At 46.3% G+C, this 15,675-nt stretch overlaps 1 non-coding gene across 1 annotated transcript; it reads right to left on the bottom strand.

Annotated features, from left to right (window-relative positions):
- Positions 1 to 10,382: 10,382 nt before the first annotated feature.
- Positions 10,383 to 10,546, bottom strand: LOC124506601 (U1 spliceosomal RNA). Its single transcript, XR_006960848.1, has one exon. It is a non-coding gene; the product is annotated as a U1 spliceosomal RNA (small nuclear RNA).
- Positions 10,547 to 15,675: the final 5,129 nt, after the last annotated feature.

Here is a 15,675-nt window from a genome sequence, read left to right as displayed (position 1 = left end):
CCAAAGGTTTCTGTTGCAAGAACTTGGGATGTGAAGAAGGTGTAGGAGGGTGAGGAGAAGAGCGTCTCTGAGGGACAAGGTGCAATGTGGGTGTGGAAACAGCCTGTGCATGGTAGGGATCTCCTGGGGTTATTTGCATGTCTGGGGACTCATTCTTCGGAACAAATTCAAAGGAGGGAATCCTTTCTCAAACACTTCAGTCCCCCAGAAGGAATTTATACAGCAGGTACAACGTATCCACTTACTGTCAGACAAGTAAGATGTTAAGCTTTCGGTCGGTTTGACTGTGCCCTCCCTGGGGCGGTGTTGTCTAAGTCTAGAGAGCAAATGAGGAGGCCGGTGCTTGGAGGCCCATCGGCGTCAGCTCTTCTGATGGAAACCTTAAAGAAGGGGTCGTTAGGTGCTCTGGGGAGAGTACGTGAGGTTGCACAGGCTCTCTTCCCAAATGGTTCAGCATCCGTGAGGATGACGGGTTGTGGAGCCAGGCGGGCAACCCCCTTGAATGGGCTCGTTGGCTCTCTGATGGCTCCCAAGACCCTCTGTTGGAATTGTCCACCTGTCTGTGTCCTCCATGGACCGCACGCCTGTGCAGGGGGCAGGGGGGCAGGGGGACGTTGCCCTTCTTGCTCCCCATGGACCCGGCAGGACCCAGCACGTGCCTGGCGTTCCATAGCCGCTGAATGCCTGTCTGTCGAATGAATGAATCCTGCTTCTCCAGATGATAGCTGAATACGCTGGGTTGGGTTACTCACCCTCTCTGAGCGCTAGTGGTCTTTCTCTGAAAAATGAGGATAATAATACATGCCTCAGGGCGGGGTGTGTGTGTGTGTGTGTGTGTGTGTGTGTGTGTGTGGCAATTCGATGCACTTCACAAAAAGTGCCTTTCGCGAGTGTGGCCTCGAGCAGGTCTCGCGTGGATCTTTGTCCCGGTTCTTGTCCCACTAGTAGCCGTGGAATTTCTCCGCAACCCCTTTCCCTGCAAGTTCGCACGAGCCCTACTTCTACTGGGATTCCAAACATTTTCCTTTTAATCCGAATCACAGTGCACATGTGGACCGAGCTTGTGTATGAGTTTTCCAAACATAGAAACATGGTACAGAAGGTCAGTTTTCTACCGTGGTCAGTACGATGTTGTCACGTGCCAATGCTGGTAAGTGCTTTATGTTCTTTAGGTGCTCATTCATGTTTCAGTTTTCCAGTGCTAACACTGTCCATCCAAAAGAACCAACTCAGAAAAAGTTTTTTATGTCAGTGTAGGGCTGTGGGAGACTGGTTTGTGGACACTATGACATATTTACATTCGAGGAGGGCCATTGGGCTCATGGCCACCTTGGTTCTGGAGCTCTGGCCAACAGAACATGGATTCGTCAGCCAAACCTTGTAAACACACTCTCTCTTGTTCTTGTCTTGCTATACATCAGTTTCCTGCTTGTTTCTAGGGTCTGATTAAAATTTTGTTTTTGCATTTATTTATTATTGAAAGAGAGAGACGGAGCATGAGCAGGGGAGGGGCAGAGAGAGAGGGAGACACAGAATCTGAAGCAGGCTCCAGGTGCTGAGCTGTCAGCACAGAGCCCGATGCTGGGCTCGAACCCACGGACCATCAGATCAGAAGACCAAGATATTCTGTAGAACTTTCAGGAGCCTTTCCAGAGAAAAAAGTGGAAGCTTAGTGAGCCCCCCTCTCCTTGTTTCTTCAGGCTAAGCAGTAATCCTTTTTCTGCTTTACCCATTAAGTAATGATTCCTTTTTCTTTCCATATCTCTTTTTGCCTTCTATTCCTTCCTTCCTTTTTTTCAAATTACGACTTTTATTTATTTATTTATTTATTTATTTTTTTTTTTTTTTTAATTTTTTTTTCAACGTTTATTTATTTTTGGGACAGAGAGAGACAGAGCATGAACGGGGGAGGGGCAGAGAGAGAGGGAGACACAGAATCGGAAACAGGCTCCAGGCTCCGAGCCATCAGCCCAGAGCCTGACGCGGGGCTCGAACTCACGGACCGCGAGATCGTGACCTGGCTGAAGTCGGATGCTTAACCGACTGCGCCACCCAGGCGCCCCCCAAATTACGACTTTTAAATAAATTATGAGTTTTAAATAAAGTTTGAAAACACTGGACTAGGAGAATCTTTGCAGTTCTAACATTCTGTGGTTCGGATTACCCCTCATGTTAGTGTTGAGCAGTAGTAAAACCCTAAGAGATTTGACAATCCATAGAGTCCTGATAATTCAACAGAGCAGGAAGCTTTCACCCTTTCCTTCAGACCCTGTTTGCTACTGAGGTCCTCCAGGAAGAAGGATATAGATGGCTAGATGTTGGCATTATAACTTTTCTATTGTACTTCTTGTATATTACTTATTTCCCCTCCAATGTCATCTCCTCGAAAATAACCAGCTTCACCTGTAATTACATAGAGGAACTTGGGTTTTTTTTTTTTTTTAAAGACTGAATGTAATGGTATCTTCATACACCAAGGGCAAGACAAGACCCCTAGACTAAGGGGTACCAGGAATCTGTTTCTGCTTCTGTCTTATATAGGCTTGTATTAGGGTCTGCTAAAACTTGGGACCCCTGTGTCTAGTCCAAATCATCATTTGATTATTTAAATCACAATGAGGACATCAAAATATAATGTCAAGAAATGCCTCTACATTCTGTGCACCATTCCTGCCCTCTTTCTGCAGGTAGATGTCTTTGATCACCCAAATGGCTCAGGGCCCCAGAATAGGTACAATTTACTTGGTCTTTGAAGGCAGATGACAGATGAGATGGGTGTTATATTTGCAGCCACGTCCCTGCCATTATAACCAGGGTCCACCTGGAAGGAGGGAAGTGTTGTGACCCCTTTTATTGGGCTTCTCAGTGCAGAAATTGTAGGATAGTTGTGTTATTCAAACATGAGTCTCTTACATAATTTGAAGCAGATTTTACAGGGACACCACATCCCAACTTGCTTTTTAAAAACGTCGTTTGGACACTGAGACATTTTTCTTCCTGATTCTTTAACAAAAGCTTCAGAAAACACACTCGTATAATTTCTGGGCAAAGATGTACTCTTCACAGGAAATTTGCAAACATGATATGTTCTTGTCTTTGTTGCAAAGCTACAGCTTCTCTTCTGGGAAGCATTCACAGATCCTTCTAGTACTGTACTTATGAACGATAGACAATTGTTAGAGTCTGTTAACCTGGACTAATTCCCATAAGAATGTACAACTGTCATACGATGATATCGATGAGTCTTCAAGGCTTCCTTCTAGTTGGTTTTTCATGGTAATAGAGGGCATGATCACGTAGGGTGCTGGGTCTTAATTCAACATGACTGGTATCCTTAAAGAAGGTGAAATTTGGATACAGACCTGTGGGTCCAGGGAGGAAAGGCCATGTGAGGACACTGTAAGTAAGAAGACAGACATCTGCAAGCCAAGGAGGACGGCTTGGAAGCAACTAACCCCGATGACACTTTGATCTTTGATGCCTGGTCTCTAGAACTGTGAGAAGTCCATTGTGGTTGCTCAAGCCACCCAGTTTGTGGTCTTTTGTCATGGTGGCCCCGGCCGACTGAGACAGTCTCTAACCTGTTCTTAGGCTGTTAGATTTTTTTAAATTATAAAAATAAAGTGATCACACGGTAAAGTGTTAAAGACTAGATTGAGACGAATTTACCGGGGGATTCATACCTATTCAACAAACTACAGATAAGAAAATGTGACTCATAGGGCTTGCCTGCATTGTAGTGATCAGAGGTGGCCCTGTGGCCGAGTAGAAAATACCCAGGTCTTGTAGACATGCAGATCCTGGTCAGAATCCTATATCCGCGCTTACCACCCGTGTGGTTTTGGGTCAGATGTCTAAACCTTTCCAAATGTTATGCTTTTCGTTTGTGCGTTGGGGGAAAATAGTATTTGTGGGCAAAGGCTCCATGAAAATAAAGATTGTAAAGGCGAAACGTGTAATTCTCTTTCTGGCCATAGAATGCGCTTAACGATCATTGGACATAGTGGCCATGGCAAAGGCAGCATCTTCAACTGATTCTGGCCGATACCTCCTCGCTAGGATATTCATGAAGCTCTTGGTCAGGGGAATGGCTGGGAAATGTCTTGTTTCGATTTTGGCCGAAGGTCTCTCATCCTTCCCCGCCTTTTTGTGATCATTCTCTGAATTTCCTCCGTGTGCCGCCCAACAGTACCCATCACACGTTTAGCATCATGTCTGGACACACCAATTGCAAAGGGTCTTGGTTATTTACCGTGGAACTGCTTCAAGTTCACCACCTGGATTTGCATTTCTCTAGACGTTTCTGCTCTTCTCATTGCATCCCAACCCTCTGAGGATGTGAAGTCGGGGGATTTTTAGATTGTTTGACATTTGGCAGGGGAAGAACAACTTCCCGGCTCAATTATTCCTGAGAGATTTTCATCCTACAACGAGAAACTCTTTGCCCCGCCTCTGCTGCCTATATATCCCTCTTAAATATCTGTCCCTCTGAAGCAGCTGGGCTTCAGAAATTTAATTTCTCGTTAGTGTCTTGTGGTCTAACTATCTCATGGGCGCATATGTGCAGAGGACACGTGGACGTGAATTGTCTCTCCAGGAGTCAGGGTGGGTTTCTGCTGTCCCTTTCATGCCCGCTGCTAAAGACTAGTTATTTGCACACTTACTTCTTCCCTGCTAATAAATCCCTTCTGTCCAAGGCAGAAATGTGCACAGCCTCAGATAAGGTAATCACTTTTCCAACCTCTCCTGCAGGTGTTAGTGGCCGGGTAACACAGTTCTGGGCAACAAATTATATAAGTGGAAATCTTTCCTATAAAGTATTTGCTTTCTATGAGGAAAAAGGATAGACATTATTCATCTCCTTCCCGACTTGAGAATTGCTAGCATGCCTGCAGCTGGTACATTCATCTTGCCGCCCAGAAGCACTGGGCACGAGAGAGAGAGAGAGAGAGAGAGAGAGGAGAGAGAGAGACAAGGGTCCCAGAGAATTTGACCCTGACATCACTAAGCTCCTGAACCAGTGCTGACAGCTACTCCCCATTTTTGTTGTCAGGAAATTGAACCTATGCTTTTATTTAACCATTAAAATACGAGTTTCCTGTTATTTGCAGGTGAATACTTCCTGCACAAGATTCCTCCTTTCTTCTGGCCCCCCAAATAATTTACTAAATTATCAAGAATTTACAAGTTGGATGTAAATGGCATATATATATATTATATATATTATTATAATTATAATATTATATATATATATATATATATATATATATTACCCAATTATGTTCCTTGGAATAGCATTATATTATGAAATGTGGGGGCACCTGGGTGGCTCTGTCAGTTAAGCATCAGACTCTTGGTTTTGGCTCAAGTCACGATCTCACGATTCATGAGTCCGAGCTCTGCACCTGCTCCGTGCTGGCAGTGCAGAGCCTGCTTGGGATTCTCTCTCTCCCTGTCTCTCTGCCCCTCTCCCGCTTGTGCACATGATCTGTCTCTCCCAAAATAAATAAACTTTAAAATATACATATTATGAAATGTTGATAGGTATTCCATAATGCAAGGGTTTGATAGCCAAGTAAGTCTGGAACACTGAGATCAACAAGGTTTAATGGGTTTTCTTGACAAAAAGTCTTCTTTCTCTTCTTTAAAATTAGCCCCTCAGGGCGCCTTTGGGAGCTCAGTCTTGGTTGAGCATCCGACTTCATCTCGGGTCATGATCTCACTGTCCGTGAGTTGGAGCCCCACGTCGGGCTCTGGGCTGACCGCTCAGAGCCTGGAGCCCGCTTCGGATTCTGTCTCCCTCTCTCTCTGCCCCTCTCCCACTCGTGCGCTGTCTCTCTTTCTCTCTCCCCCAAATAAATAAACATCAAAATAAATAAATAAATAAAATTAACACCTCGATGTTCTTTTTGAATCTGCAAAAGAAGCACATAGTTTAGAATATTTCCCAAATTCATTTGACCATACAGCCCACATGGGTTACCTATTGCTGGGCAACGAATCACCCACAACGTCACAGCTGCAAACCGTGACCCTTTATTATCTCGCGCGTTCTGTGGGTCAGGGCTCCGAGAGGGGCTTAGTCACGTTGTCCTGTCCCAGGGTCTCTCACGGGCTGCAAGCCTGGTGTCGGCCAGGACCACAGTCGTCCATGGCTAGGCTGATGGCTTGCTCGTGTGGCCGTCGACAGGCCTGTGGACTCCCACATCTCAGCCCGGTCACGTGATTGCTGGCAGGCGATGATTTTTTGCCACGTGGGCCTTTGCACAGGGCAGCTGGCTTCCCCCAGGGTGAGCGATGAGAAGAAGAGAGAGGCCAAGATGGAAGAAGACACAGTGGTTTTTTTTTTTTTTTTAAGTTACTTTTTATTGTGGGGAAAAATATATAACATAAATGTACTGTTTTAACCATTTTATTTATTTAAAAAATTTTTTTTAACGTTTATTTATTTTTGAGACAGAGAGAGACAGAGCATGAACAGGGGAGGGGCAGAGAGAGAGGGAGACACAGAATCGGAAGCAGGCTCCAAGCTCCGAGCCATCAGCCCAGAGCCCGACGCGGGGCTCGAACCCACGGACCGTGAGATCGTGACCTGAGCTGAAGTCGGACGCTTAACCGACTGCGCCACCCAGGCGCCCCTGTCCTGTTTCAAATGAATGCTTGAAACATTTCATTAGTTTCTATATTTAGCAAAGTGCTACAGGTCTGTAGTTAAAAATCAAATGATTCGAAAAAGCTTATGTCAAAAGACCAGCTCTGACTCGAAAGAAAGAAAGAAAGAAAGAAAGAAAGAAAGACCATCCGCTCCACACAAGCAGCTCATTGTATTCGGTCAGCTGATTCTTAGGTTATTTCCATCCCTATTTCTAAGTAATATGCCTATACAGCTATTTCTTTTATATCGTATCCATTTATTATTTACTTCTCTTAATTTTGACAGAATTCCCCTGGAAACCCCCTATAGTCAGTTTCATCCCTAAAAGACATTTTTGCTGGATATGGAACTCTGGGTTTACTAGTGCCTTCTGAAGTGTTTACGTAGTTTGGACTGCCTTATAGCCATCAGGGTAAACACTGCACCTGCGTGGTTTGTTCATGTAGTTTTCTCTCTTCCAGAAATTTCTTCCACCTGTTCTTACAGAATGACTCCTTTTTTTAATCATCTTGAATGGGGATACTGGAGCCATTCTCTAAAGAATTTTAAGCCCTGAAGTCTGGAAAATGTGAATGAGGTCTTTGAGCCACCTATGTGAGATGGTGATCATTAGAAAGGAGGAGAGGTGGGGTGCCTGGGTGGCTCAGTCGGTTAAGCGTCTGACTTCGGCTCAGGTCATGATCTCACAGTTCATGAGTTCGAGCCCCGTGTTGGTTTCTGTGCCGACAGCTCAGAGCCTGGAGCCTGCTTTGGATTCTGTGTCTCTGTCTGTCTCTGCCCCTTCCCCGCTTGTGCTCTTTCTCTCTCTCAAAACCAAATAAACATTAAAAAAAAAATAAATAGAAAAGGGGAGAGGAGAAGGGAATGGTACTTGGGAAGTGGATAATGGGGAGAAGCCAAGGAAAATATTCAGGATTAGAACCTCAGAATCGGTGTAGAATCCTGGCAATAATCTGGGCAGAGATCAGTACACCGAATCTATTTTGTTCCCATCTGGGCTCTTCTGTGAAATACTCTGGGGCTTGGTCTGTCCATCCACTTGACATCTTCAAGATTCAGTAGCATCATTTGGAGAATATGGGATTTGGACCAGATGACAGGTGCCATCCCTCTTCCAAAACTTCCTGCAGTTCTAGAATTCCAACAGAGCATTATATAACTCTAGGAGGGAAAGGTCATTTTCACATTATTGTAAATTAATTCAATGAGCTTTCTCAGAAACTGGCATATCCCGACACTGAAGAGAAAGGAGTTTTGATTAGAAAGCAGGAATAGAGTGTGTGATTTGGAAACATGGCGGGGGCCGGGGGGGGGGGGGGGGTAGGTGATAGGAGAGGTTAGACTGAGGATGAAGCCCCACAAGAGGGCGCTGGTGAGGTTCTGTTAGCTTCATCTGTTGCAAGAGAAGGTCAAGTAACGTGGGTAATGTCATCCAGCTAGCAGGGGAGGTAGTCTGAATTTTAACCCCAGTTTGCCAAATTCCAAAGTGTGGTAGAGAAGGGCTTTGGGGAGTGAAAGTAGAAGGCGGAAGGAGGGAAAGGATGAAAATGTCTCTTGTCCAAATTGGAGTAGGAGGAAGCACAGTGCCTTGTTTTTTCCTTCGTGTGCACCCGGAGAGAGCCCTGGGTCCTTTCCTGGGCTCTGCTCTCCTGGCTTAGGACAAGGAGGTGATTTCCCAAGATGCTCTCAGGACGACTTGGGACTTTTTCTGCAGGCAGTCATTTTCTGCTAAGACAAAGCATTTGAGGGAGAATAGCAGATGTACTCAGGTTTTCTGAAATGGGGGGTTTTAGGGAAAGCTGACCACATACGATGGTTAGGCGTCTCTTGCCCTAGGGTGATGCTTTGGTTCTTAGCGTGCATGGACAGTCTGCTGTGATATTACCTGAAACTGCAAAACGCTAAGTCCAGAGACCGAGTAAGTCCTCACCAGCCCCTCATTCAGACAAGCCTGCGACTGGATGGTCAAGGTCTACGAATATACTGACCACTGGGTTCACGCCTCACACCTGCATCAGGTGCTGGTTGGTGACAGAAGAGTGGTGGGGACCGTGGCCTTGGACACCCATCCCCAGCCAAATGGGAAGATCTTCTTTGCATCTGCCTGGAAAGAAACAGTTCACACCACTGGGTGGCAGTATAGCGCTCCTCTTTGTTTCTCCTAAGTAGCTGTTTTTTCCGGGACCTAAGGAATTCTATTCCCTCTGATCAACCCAACTGCCCTTTCCTGCCTTCGTCCCCCTCTTGCCTTATGTCCATGTCTCTACACATAATGAGCCTCAGCTGTGAGTGTGTGTGTGTGTGTGTGTGTGTGTGTGTGTGATAGTGCATCAGAATGATGAACGTTAGGATCCATCCCGTCCCGTCCCTCCCTGATTCACATTGTCTTTCTATATCTCTGCAAATGCTCCATTAGGTCTTCGTTTTATTAACAGAGGTTTATAATAATCAGAGAGAGAGAGAGAGAGAGAGAGAGAGAGAGAGAGACAGGGCAAGCCTAAACATAATACCGTAGGGGAAATTCATTTCTAGGCTGAGATGTAAAATGCTTCTGGTCACAATATTTGTTGGGGGCAAATATTTAAAAGAGAAACTAAGATGTTATTCGGAAGATAAGCTCACGATGCTTGCAAGGGCCAGCAGGCAGAGGTAGCACAGGTGGAGCCTCAGAAGTTATGTGTAGAGCTGCTCTGCCATCTGGTGGACAGAGATGCACCTGCAGTTTGTAATCTGTAGTCTCCGGTTCCCAGACTTTGAGATTTTTATGAGTTATGAAACAAGAAACAAAAAAAATCAAGCAAAAAAAAAAATCCCTACCCACAAAAATGCTGAATAAATAAAGCCAAGACATGGTTGCCAACTTTTTATTTTTCCAAGTCATATTTAAAAAAAATCTAGCATCTGTGGTTACTATCATCTTAGTTAAAACTTTTTTCTTAAAGTTTATTTATTTTGAGAGAGAGAGATGGCGGAGGGTGCGAGCAGGGGACAGGCAGAGAGAGATGGGGAGAGAGAATCCCAAGCAGGCTCCAGGCTATCAGCACAGAGACTGACGTAGGGCTCGAACCCACGAACTGCGACATCATGACCTGAGCCAAAAATCAAGAGCTGAATGCTCAACTGACTGAGCCACCCAGGTGCCCCAGTATCATCTTACTTTTAAAGGGGAATAACCCCCACCCTCCCCCAAAAAAGGTGTTTTCACCTTCTCAAAAACAAAAGACGGCCCTTTAATTAAATATTTAGATTAATGGAAAGATCATTACATTTTCTGGTTTTGTTTTATAATTCTGTTACAAAGGGGTGAAAATTTTATCAAGCTTCAGCACTGTCTAAGGATTGATGTTTGGGAATCATCAGTCCAAAACACTTCATACAATTACTTAAAATTTTTTTTAACATTTATTCATTTTTTAAGAGACAGAGACAGAGCACGAGTGGGGGAAGGCAGAGAGAGAGAGGGAGACATAGAATCCGAGGCAGGCTCCAGGCTCTGAGCTGTCAGCACAGAGCCCGACGTGGGGCTCGAACCCATGAACTGTGAGATCATGACCTGAGCTGAAGTCAGATGCTTAACCAACTGAGCCACCCAGGAGCCCCTCATATAATTACTTTAAATCATTTATAATAAGCAAATATGATTATCACTGAAATCTTTTCACATAGACACTTGGAGTTAACCACCATATTCACAATTGTCTTTAGTGGCTATTTTTTTTTTTCTTTTCAGGGGAAAGCGCAAATGCAGTCTCCACTGCCACAAATTACACGGTCAAGTTTCCCACATTTGGGGGAATCGCAGGGGTCAGCACATCCGCAGTGCAATGGATAAGCCTGGCCCTGGGAAAATCGCCTTCGGGATTATGGTGTCTCCCCCTGCCAGGTAAGTATTTTAGTGGCTATCTTTAACGAAACAAACAAAACAAAATTGTCCTCATTTCAGTTTCTGAGTCTTTGAGATTCCTTTGGGTTTCTTCCATTGGTTCTATCTTTTCATGGTTTAGGAATAAATTGCCTGAATATGATAGTGTTGCGGTTGCTTAGTGGTGGTAACATGTTGCTTCTCTGACGCACTTGTGTCTAAATTTTGATTGTGAAAATAATCTTTCAATACCTACCGACTGTTATGTGTGTATTTATTTTATGAAGCTCATAATGTGCTGTTAGGCACAGCGCATGTTATAAAGCATCCACAGAACACAAAATGTTAAAAAAAACCCCACGAAATAAAAAATTCAAGCAGAAGTTCCCATTCCACCTCCAAACCCTCCCATGCTCCCCAATCTCCATCCACTCCGTGTGTACTGTTCTCTCGTCACTCCTCTGCTCAAAACGCGTCCATAGCTCCCCTGTGTGGAGATCTGATTCTGCAACATGGCATTTCACACCTTCTACAATCTTCTACTGAAATCAGTGAACTAAATAAGCATTTGTCCAGCCCTCTCAGGTCCAGTCCTGACCCACCAACCCTCTCCCCTCCCGTTGGGCACGTCTTCCTTCAAGATTCGTTTCAACTGCCCCCTCTGCTGGGAAGGGACTTCCGGAGCCCCAAAACACCTCTTGGGATCTCTCCTTTGACTTTGGATGGAGTTTTTGGCCAACACTGTTGCTTAAGGAAAAGCAGGCACAAGTAGAGAAGAAAAATGAAGCATTACAGTGGGAAAAGAGGCAATAAGATAATCTTCATTGGGGTAGAAAATGTTTGTTCGCTTTGAAGTTGCAAGAAAATCCATGGAAAAATTGTTAGAGATAATAGTTAGTAAAGGGACTGTATACCGAATATATATATAATCCAGTGATCTTCATATACACCTGTGATAATTATTTAAAACTATAAGATAATCTCGATCACACTACAATGCCCAAACTGAACTATCTCAGAATAAAATTGATAAGCAGTGTGCAAGACCCATTTGAAAACAACAATAACATTTTTACTGAAAGAGAATACTTAAGATGTGGATTCTGTACCGGGTTTCTTGGGTTTGAGACCCCACCATGTGACCTTGGGCAAGTAATTAGCCTTCCTGTACCTGTTGTACAATAAAGATTTTGACTAGGGGCGCCTGGGTGGCTCCGTCAGTTGAGTGTCTGACTTCGGCTCGGGTCATGATCTTGTGGTTCATGAGTTTGAGCCCCACATCGGGCTCTGTGCTGACAGCTCAGAGCCTGGAACCTGCTTCGGATTCTGTGACTCCCCCTCTTTCTGCCCCTCCCCTGCTCATGCTCCCTTGCTCTCTGTCTCTCTCTGTGTCTCAAAAATAAATAAACATAAAAAAAAAAAAAGAATTTGACTTACTTTTGTTTTTGGTTCCTGAGAAGAAGACTCAAAATGCTTGGCATTCTTTCTCTTTTTTCAGTTTATTTAGAGAGAGAGAGGAAGTGCCTGCACAAGTGAGGTGGAGGTGGCAGAGAGAAAGGGAGAGAGAGAATCCAAGCAGGCTCCACGCCCAGCCCAGCATGGAGCATGATGGGCCCCATGAGACCACGACCTGAGCTGAAATCAAGAGTCAGATGCTCAACTGACTGAGCCACCCACGTGACCCAATCCTTGGAATTTTCTAAGCTTTGTTGTTCCTGGTGGTCCCTTGGACCACACCTGAATTTATGCGAATGAGATGGCTCGGGGGAAGGGGGCTGGTCCTGCCGGAAAGACCACCCGTGTGATGAGTACCATGTGACTTCTTCTGGGGAGGAAAGGGGACTGAAGATTTAGCTCAGTCTTATCACCAATGATTCGGTAGATCATGCCTAGGTAGTGAAACCCCAGTGAAAAGCTCAGTGGAGCTTCGTGGCTGGTGGACACACTGTTGGGCCAGGCTCCCCAAACCTCGCCCTCTGGTCTCTTTATTTGATTGGTCCTGATCCTTCATAATGAAACTGCGATCATAGATACAATGTGTTTCTGAGTTCTGTGAGTCCTTCCAATGGATTATCAGACCTAAGGAGATATCCTAAGAGATCTCCTAAGGAGAGATCCTAAGGAGATCTCTAAGGAGAATCCCTGAATTTGTATCCAGTTGGCCACAAGTGCAGGTGACCTGAGGCCCCCAACTTGGGGCTGGCGTTTCAAGTGAGGGCCGTCTTTCTGGGGGCTGGGCCTGTGGGGTCTTCGACAACTCAGGGTAGTCGGTATCAGAATTGAATGGGTGCCGACTTGCGTAGCTGGAGGAGGGGGCCCCCTGAACAGAAACAGGAGAAAAAGGAGACACTACTATTGGAAACAGATGAAGAGCTCAGTGGTAGCCGTGATTTGAGTCACCAGAGAAATACTCAGCTGGGTAGAATCCAAGGGAGAGCTGGAGCAGGGCTGGGGTCTGATCCGGGCCATGACTCAGGGATGCCTGCAGCATCTGGGTGTGTGGACAGTGCCCGATCCTGGAAGCAAGAGGAGGGAGGGGAACAGCGACTGACCTAGTTGACAAGGTCTGCCTGGCTCCGCTGAGCACTTCTACCGGGATTGTGTTTCAGGAACATCGAGAGAATCACGTAAGACCACGCGATGAAGTACATTTCGCACTGCCATACGCCTGGGGGTGTGGCTTCTGTTATTGAGTTAACGAATAAGAGAAGAATCTGCAGAAGGCTGTGTGGGGAGAGGGGACTTTCAAAGACGCCGACTGGAAAAGCCTTGATTGACACAGGGCTCCAACGTGCAGCATCACCAGGGCCACTGAGAGGCTCCCTGGCCAGTGCTCTATGCCCCGTCTCCCAGAAAGATTTACCAAGTGCTTACTGTGCGCTCGACCCTGCAGTACACTGGGCACACAGAGATGGGCAGGCCACTGTCCTTCCTCCTGTGGGAGCTGGTGGGTTAGTGCCCAGGGCACGGGAACCAGTTGCTATAAAATACATGTGCTCCGGGCCAGAGTGTTCACTAAGTGCTCCCAGCCCACAGAGGAGGGACTTGTAACTTGTCCCGAGGTGGGGGAGGTGGTGACATCTGAGATGGGTCTTGAAGTTTGAGTTGGTGTTACCAAGTGAAGGGAGAGGTCAGCAGGAAGGCACTCCCGGGAGAGGAAGAAGGTGCAGAGAAGCACAAAAGTATACGTGACCCTGGCATGCTCAGGATAGGAGCAACTGGCATGGCTACATCGTAGTGTGGTGTGGTATGGGGGTGGGTGTGTATGCGGCTGGCTGGTGGAAGATGAAGCCGGAGAGGTAGTTTGAGGTAAGCACGGGAAAGGCCTTATGATTCTACGCGCCTTAGAAACTTCTGGGGGTTTTGAGTTTGAATACATTTTGTTTTCTTTAGAGAGAGAGAGAGAGAGAGCGCGCGCGCAGGGGAGAGGGGCAGAGAGGGAGAGAGGAATCCCAAGCAGGCTCCATGCTCAGCACAGAGCCCGACGTGGGGCTCAAACCCACGACCCTGGGATCAGGACCTGAGCCAAAAGCAAGAGTCGGACACTCAACAGATTGAGCCGCCCCGGGCGCCCGTGAGCACGTGTATTCAGGAACCTGACTCAGGGAATGGATACAGAGAGCCTGCCATTTGGACTCAAGGAAGGCACGGGTTCATCTCCACGTTCAAACTCCCTCAGGATAAACTCACCTGTTACAGTGGAACGGGTCTCAGGATACAAACCCAGGTGCGCCCAGCGTATCAGATTTCTTAATTTCCTTTAAATCAGATTGCCTCCGACTCGAGAATCTCCAATCGGCTCGCTGGCAGGAAATTACACCTCAGTCGTTACTGGAGTCCCTCGCTCCAGGAACATGCAAAGGTCCAAAGGTCACCCGGTGCTCAACACTGGGGAGGCCTTTCTGGTTGATGGCTGGCTGCCCAGTGGCTGGAGTCTCTGTGAGTGTGTCCCTTGCTGACCCGTGTTCGTCCCTGCTGTCGCCATACTGCAGGCGGAACACAGGGAGAGCTTACAAGACTTTCGACCTCCCTGTCTGAAGTCCAACTGCGTTAGGTATTCTGCAGAGGAGGCACATTAAGAGAAGCATCCAATACAGAGTCGGAGATCAAAGACGGCTTCTTGGAGGAAAGAAAGAAGGCTTCTTTCTGCCAAAGCATTCTGAATCATTTGTTCTTCTCCTTCTGGTGAACCTTCTAGTTAGATAACGTTTTCACTTTTGTCCTCCTCATCCTGCCCCACCTGTTCTGGTCCCTCTAGAATGGCCTTGCTCGTCATCTTGCTCTCTTTCCTGCAGAGATACCATAACTACCCAAGCAAGGCAAAACTGTACAATTTCCAACAGTAAGAGGTGTTAGGAAGCGCTGAGGAAGGAGCGTAAATATAGGTCCTTGTTTTTAAGGCTGAGTATATGACCTTCTTCTTATTGGTCTTAGGTATCCATCTGCCTAGAAGTAGATTGGGAGTCTTCCAAAAGGAACGCGAAGAAGAAAAAGGGAATGCGGGAGGAAGAAGAGAAAGGGTTGACTCCCCCTTTTCATTTTCTCCCTCCCTTCTGAGGCTGAGACATCCAAGACTTCGAGTCTTGGCGTGCCCCATGGGGTCCAGCAAGCCACCCCCTGCCTCCCCACACTCCTTTGGATGCTGCTGTAGAGCAGAGCTGGGAGGCAGGCAGGAGACAGAGCAACCTGAGGGCACAGGCATTCAGTTTTTCATATAGAGATGAAGTATTCTCCAGAGGGACGATTTCGATTGCTATACTGAGTTCCACTAAATCTAGGTAGACTCGCCTTCCTTCTAAACCATTGGGTTGGGGCTGATGAGGAACACTGGATCTGGTAAGACACGAAATAAATAAGCTTCATCTTCTCTCACAGGTGACTGTATCGTGAGTAGGTCTCCAACCTCGTATGCCATACAGAGGAGGGTTATGGGATAGAGGGAGGGAATTTTAGAGGCTGTAGCAAAAAGGCAGAGACAAGGAAGTCTGGGGGGATGTTTGGAGGATAGTGTGCAACCCAGTTTGGTGGAAATGTTGGGCATATATTGGGCCACGATGGAATGCAGATCCAGAAATTTGGGGCTAATTTGCACCCTGGAGGGAGAATCTGTAGCTGTATCAGCAAGCAATGAGCATTAGTCATCAAAGAGATGTAGAAG

Source organism: Lynx rufus, unplaced genomic scaffold (genome assembly GCF_022079265.1).
Source record: "Lynx rufus isolate CCGP_SWC_20201006 ecotype Redwood Valley unplaced genomic scaffold, mLynRuf1.p SCAF_9, whole genome shotgun sequence".
Lineage (NCBI taxonomy): Eukaryota > Metazoa > Chordata > Mammalia > Carnivora > Felidae > Lynx > Lynx rufus.
This window is presented reverse-complemented; position numbering and strand designations above follow the sequence as displayed.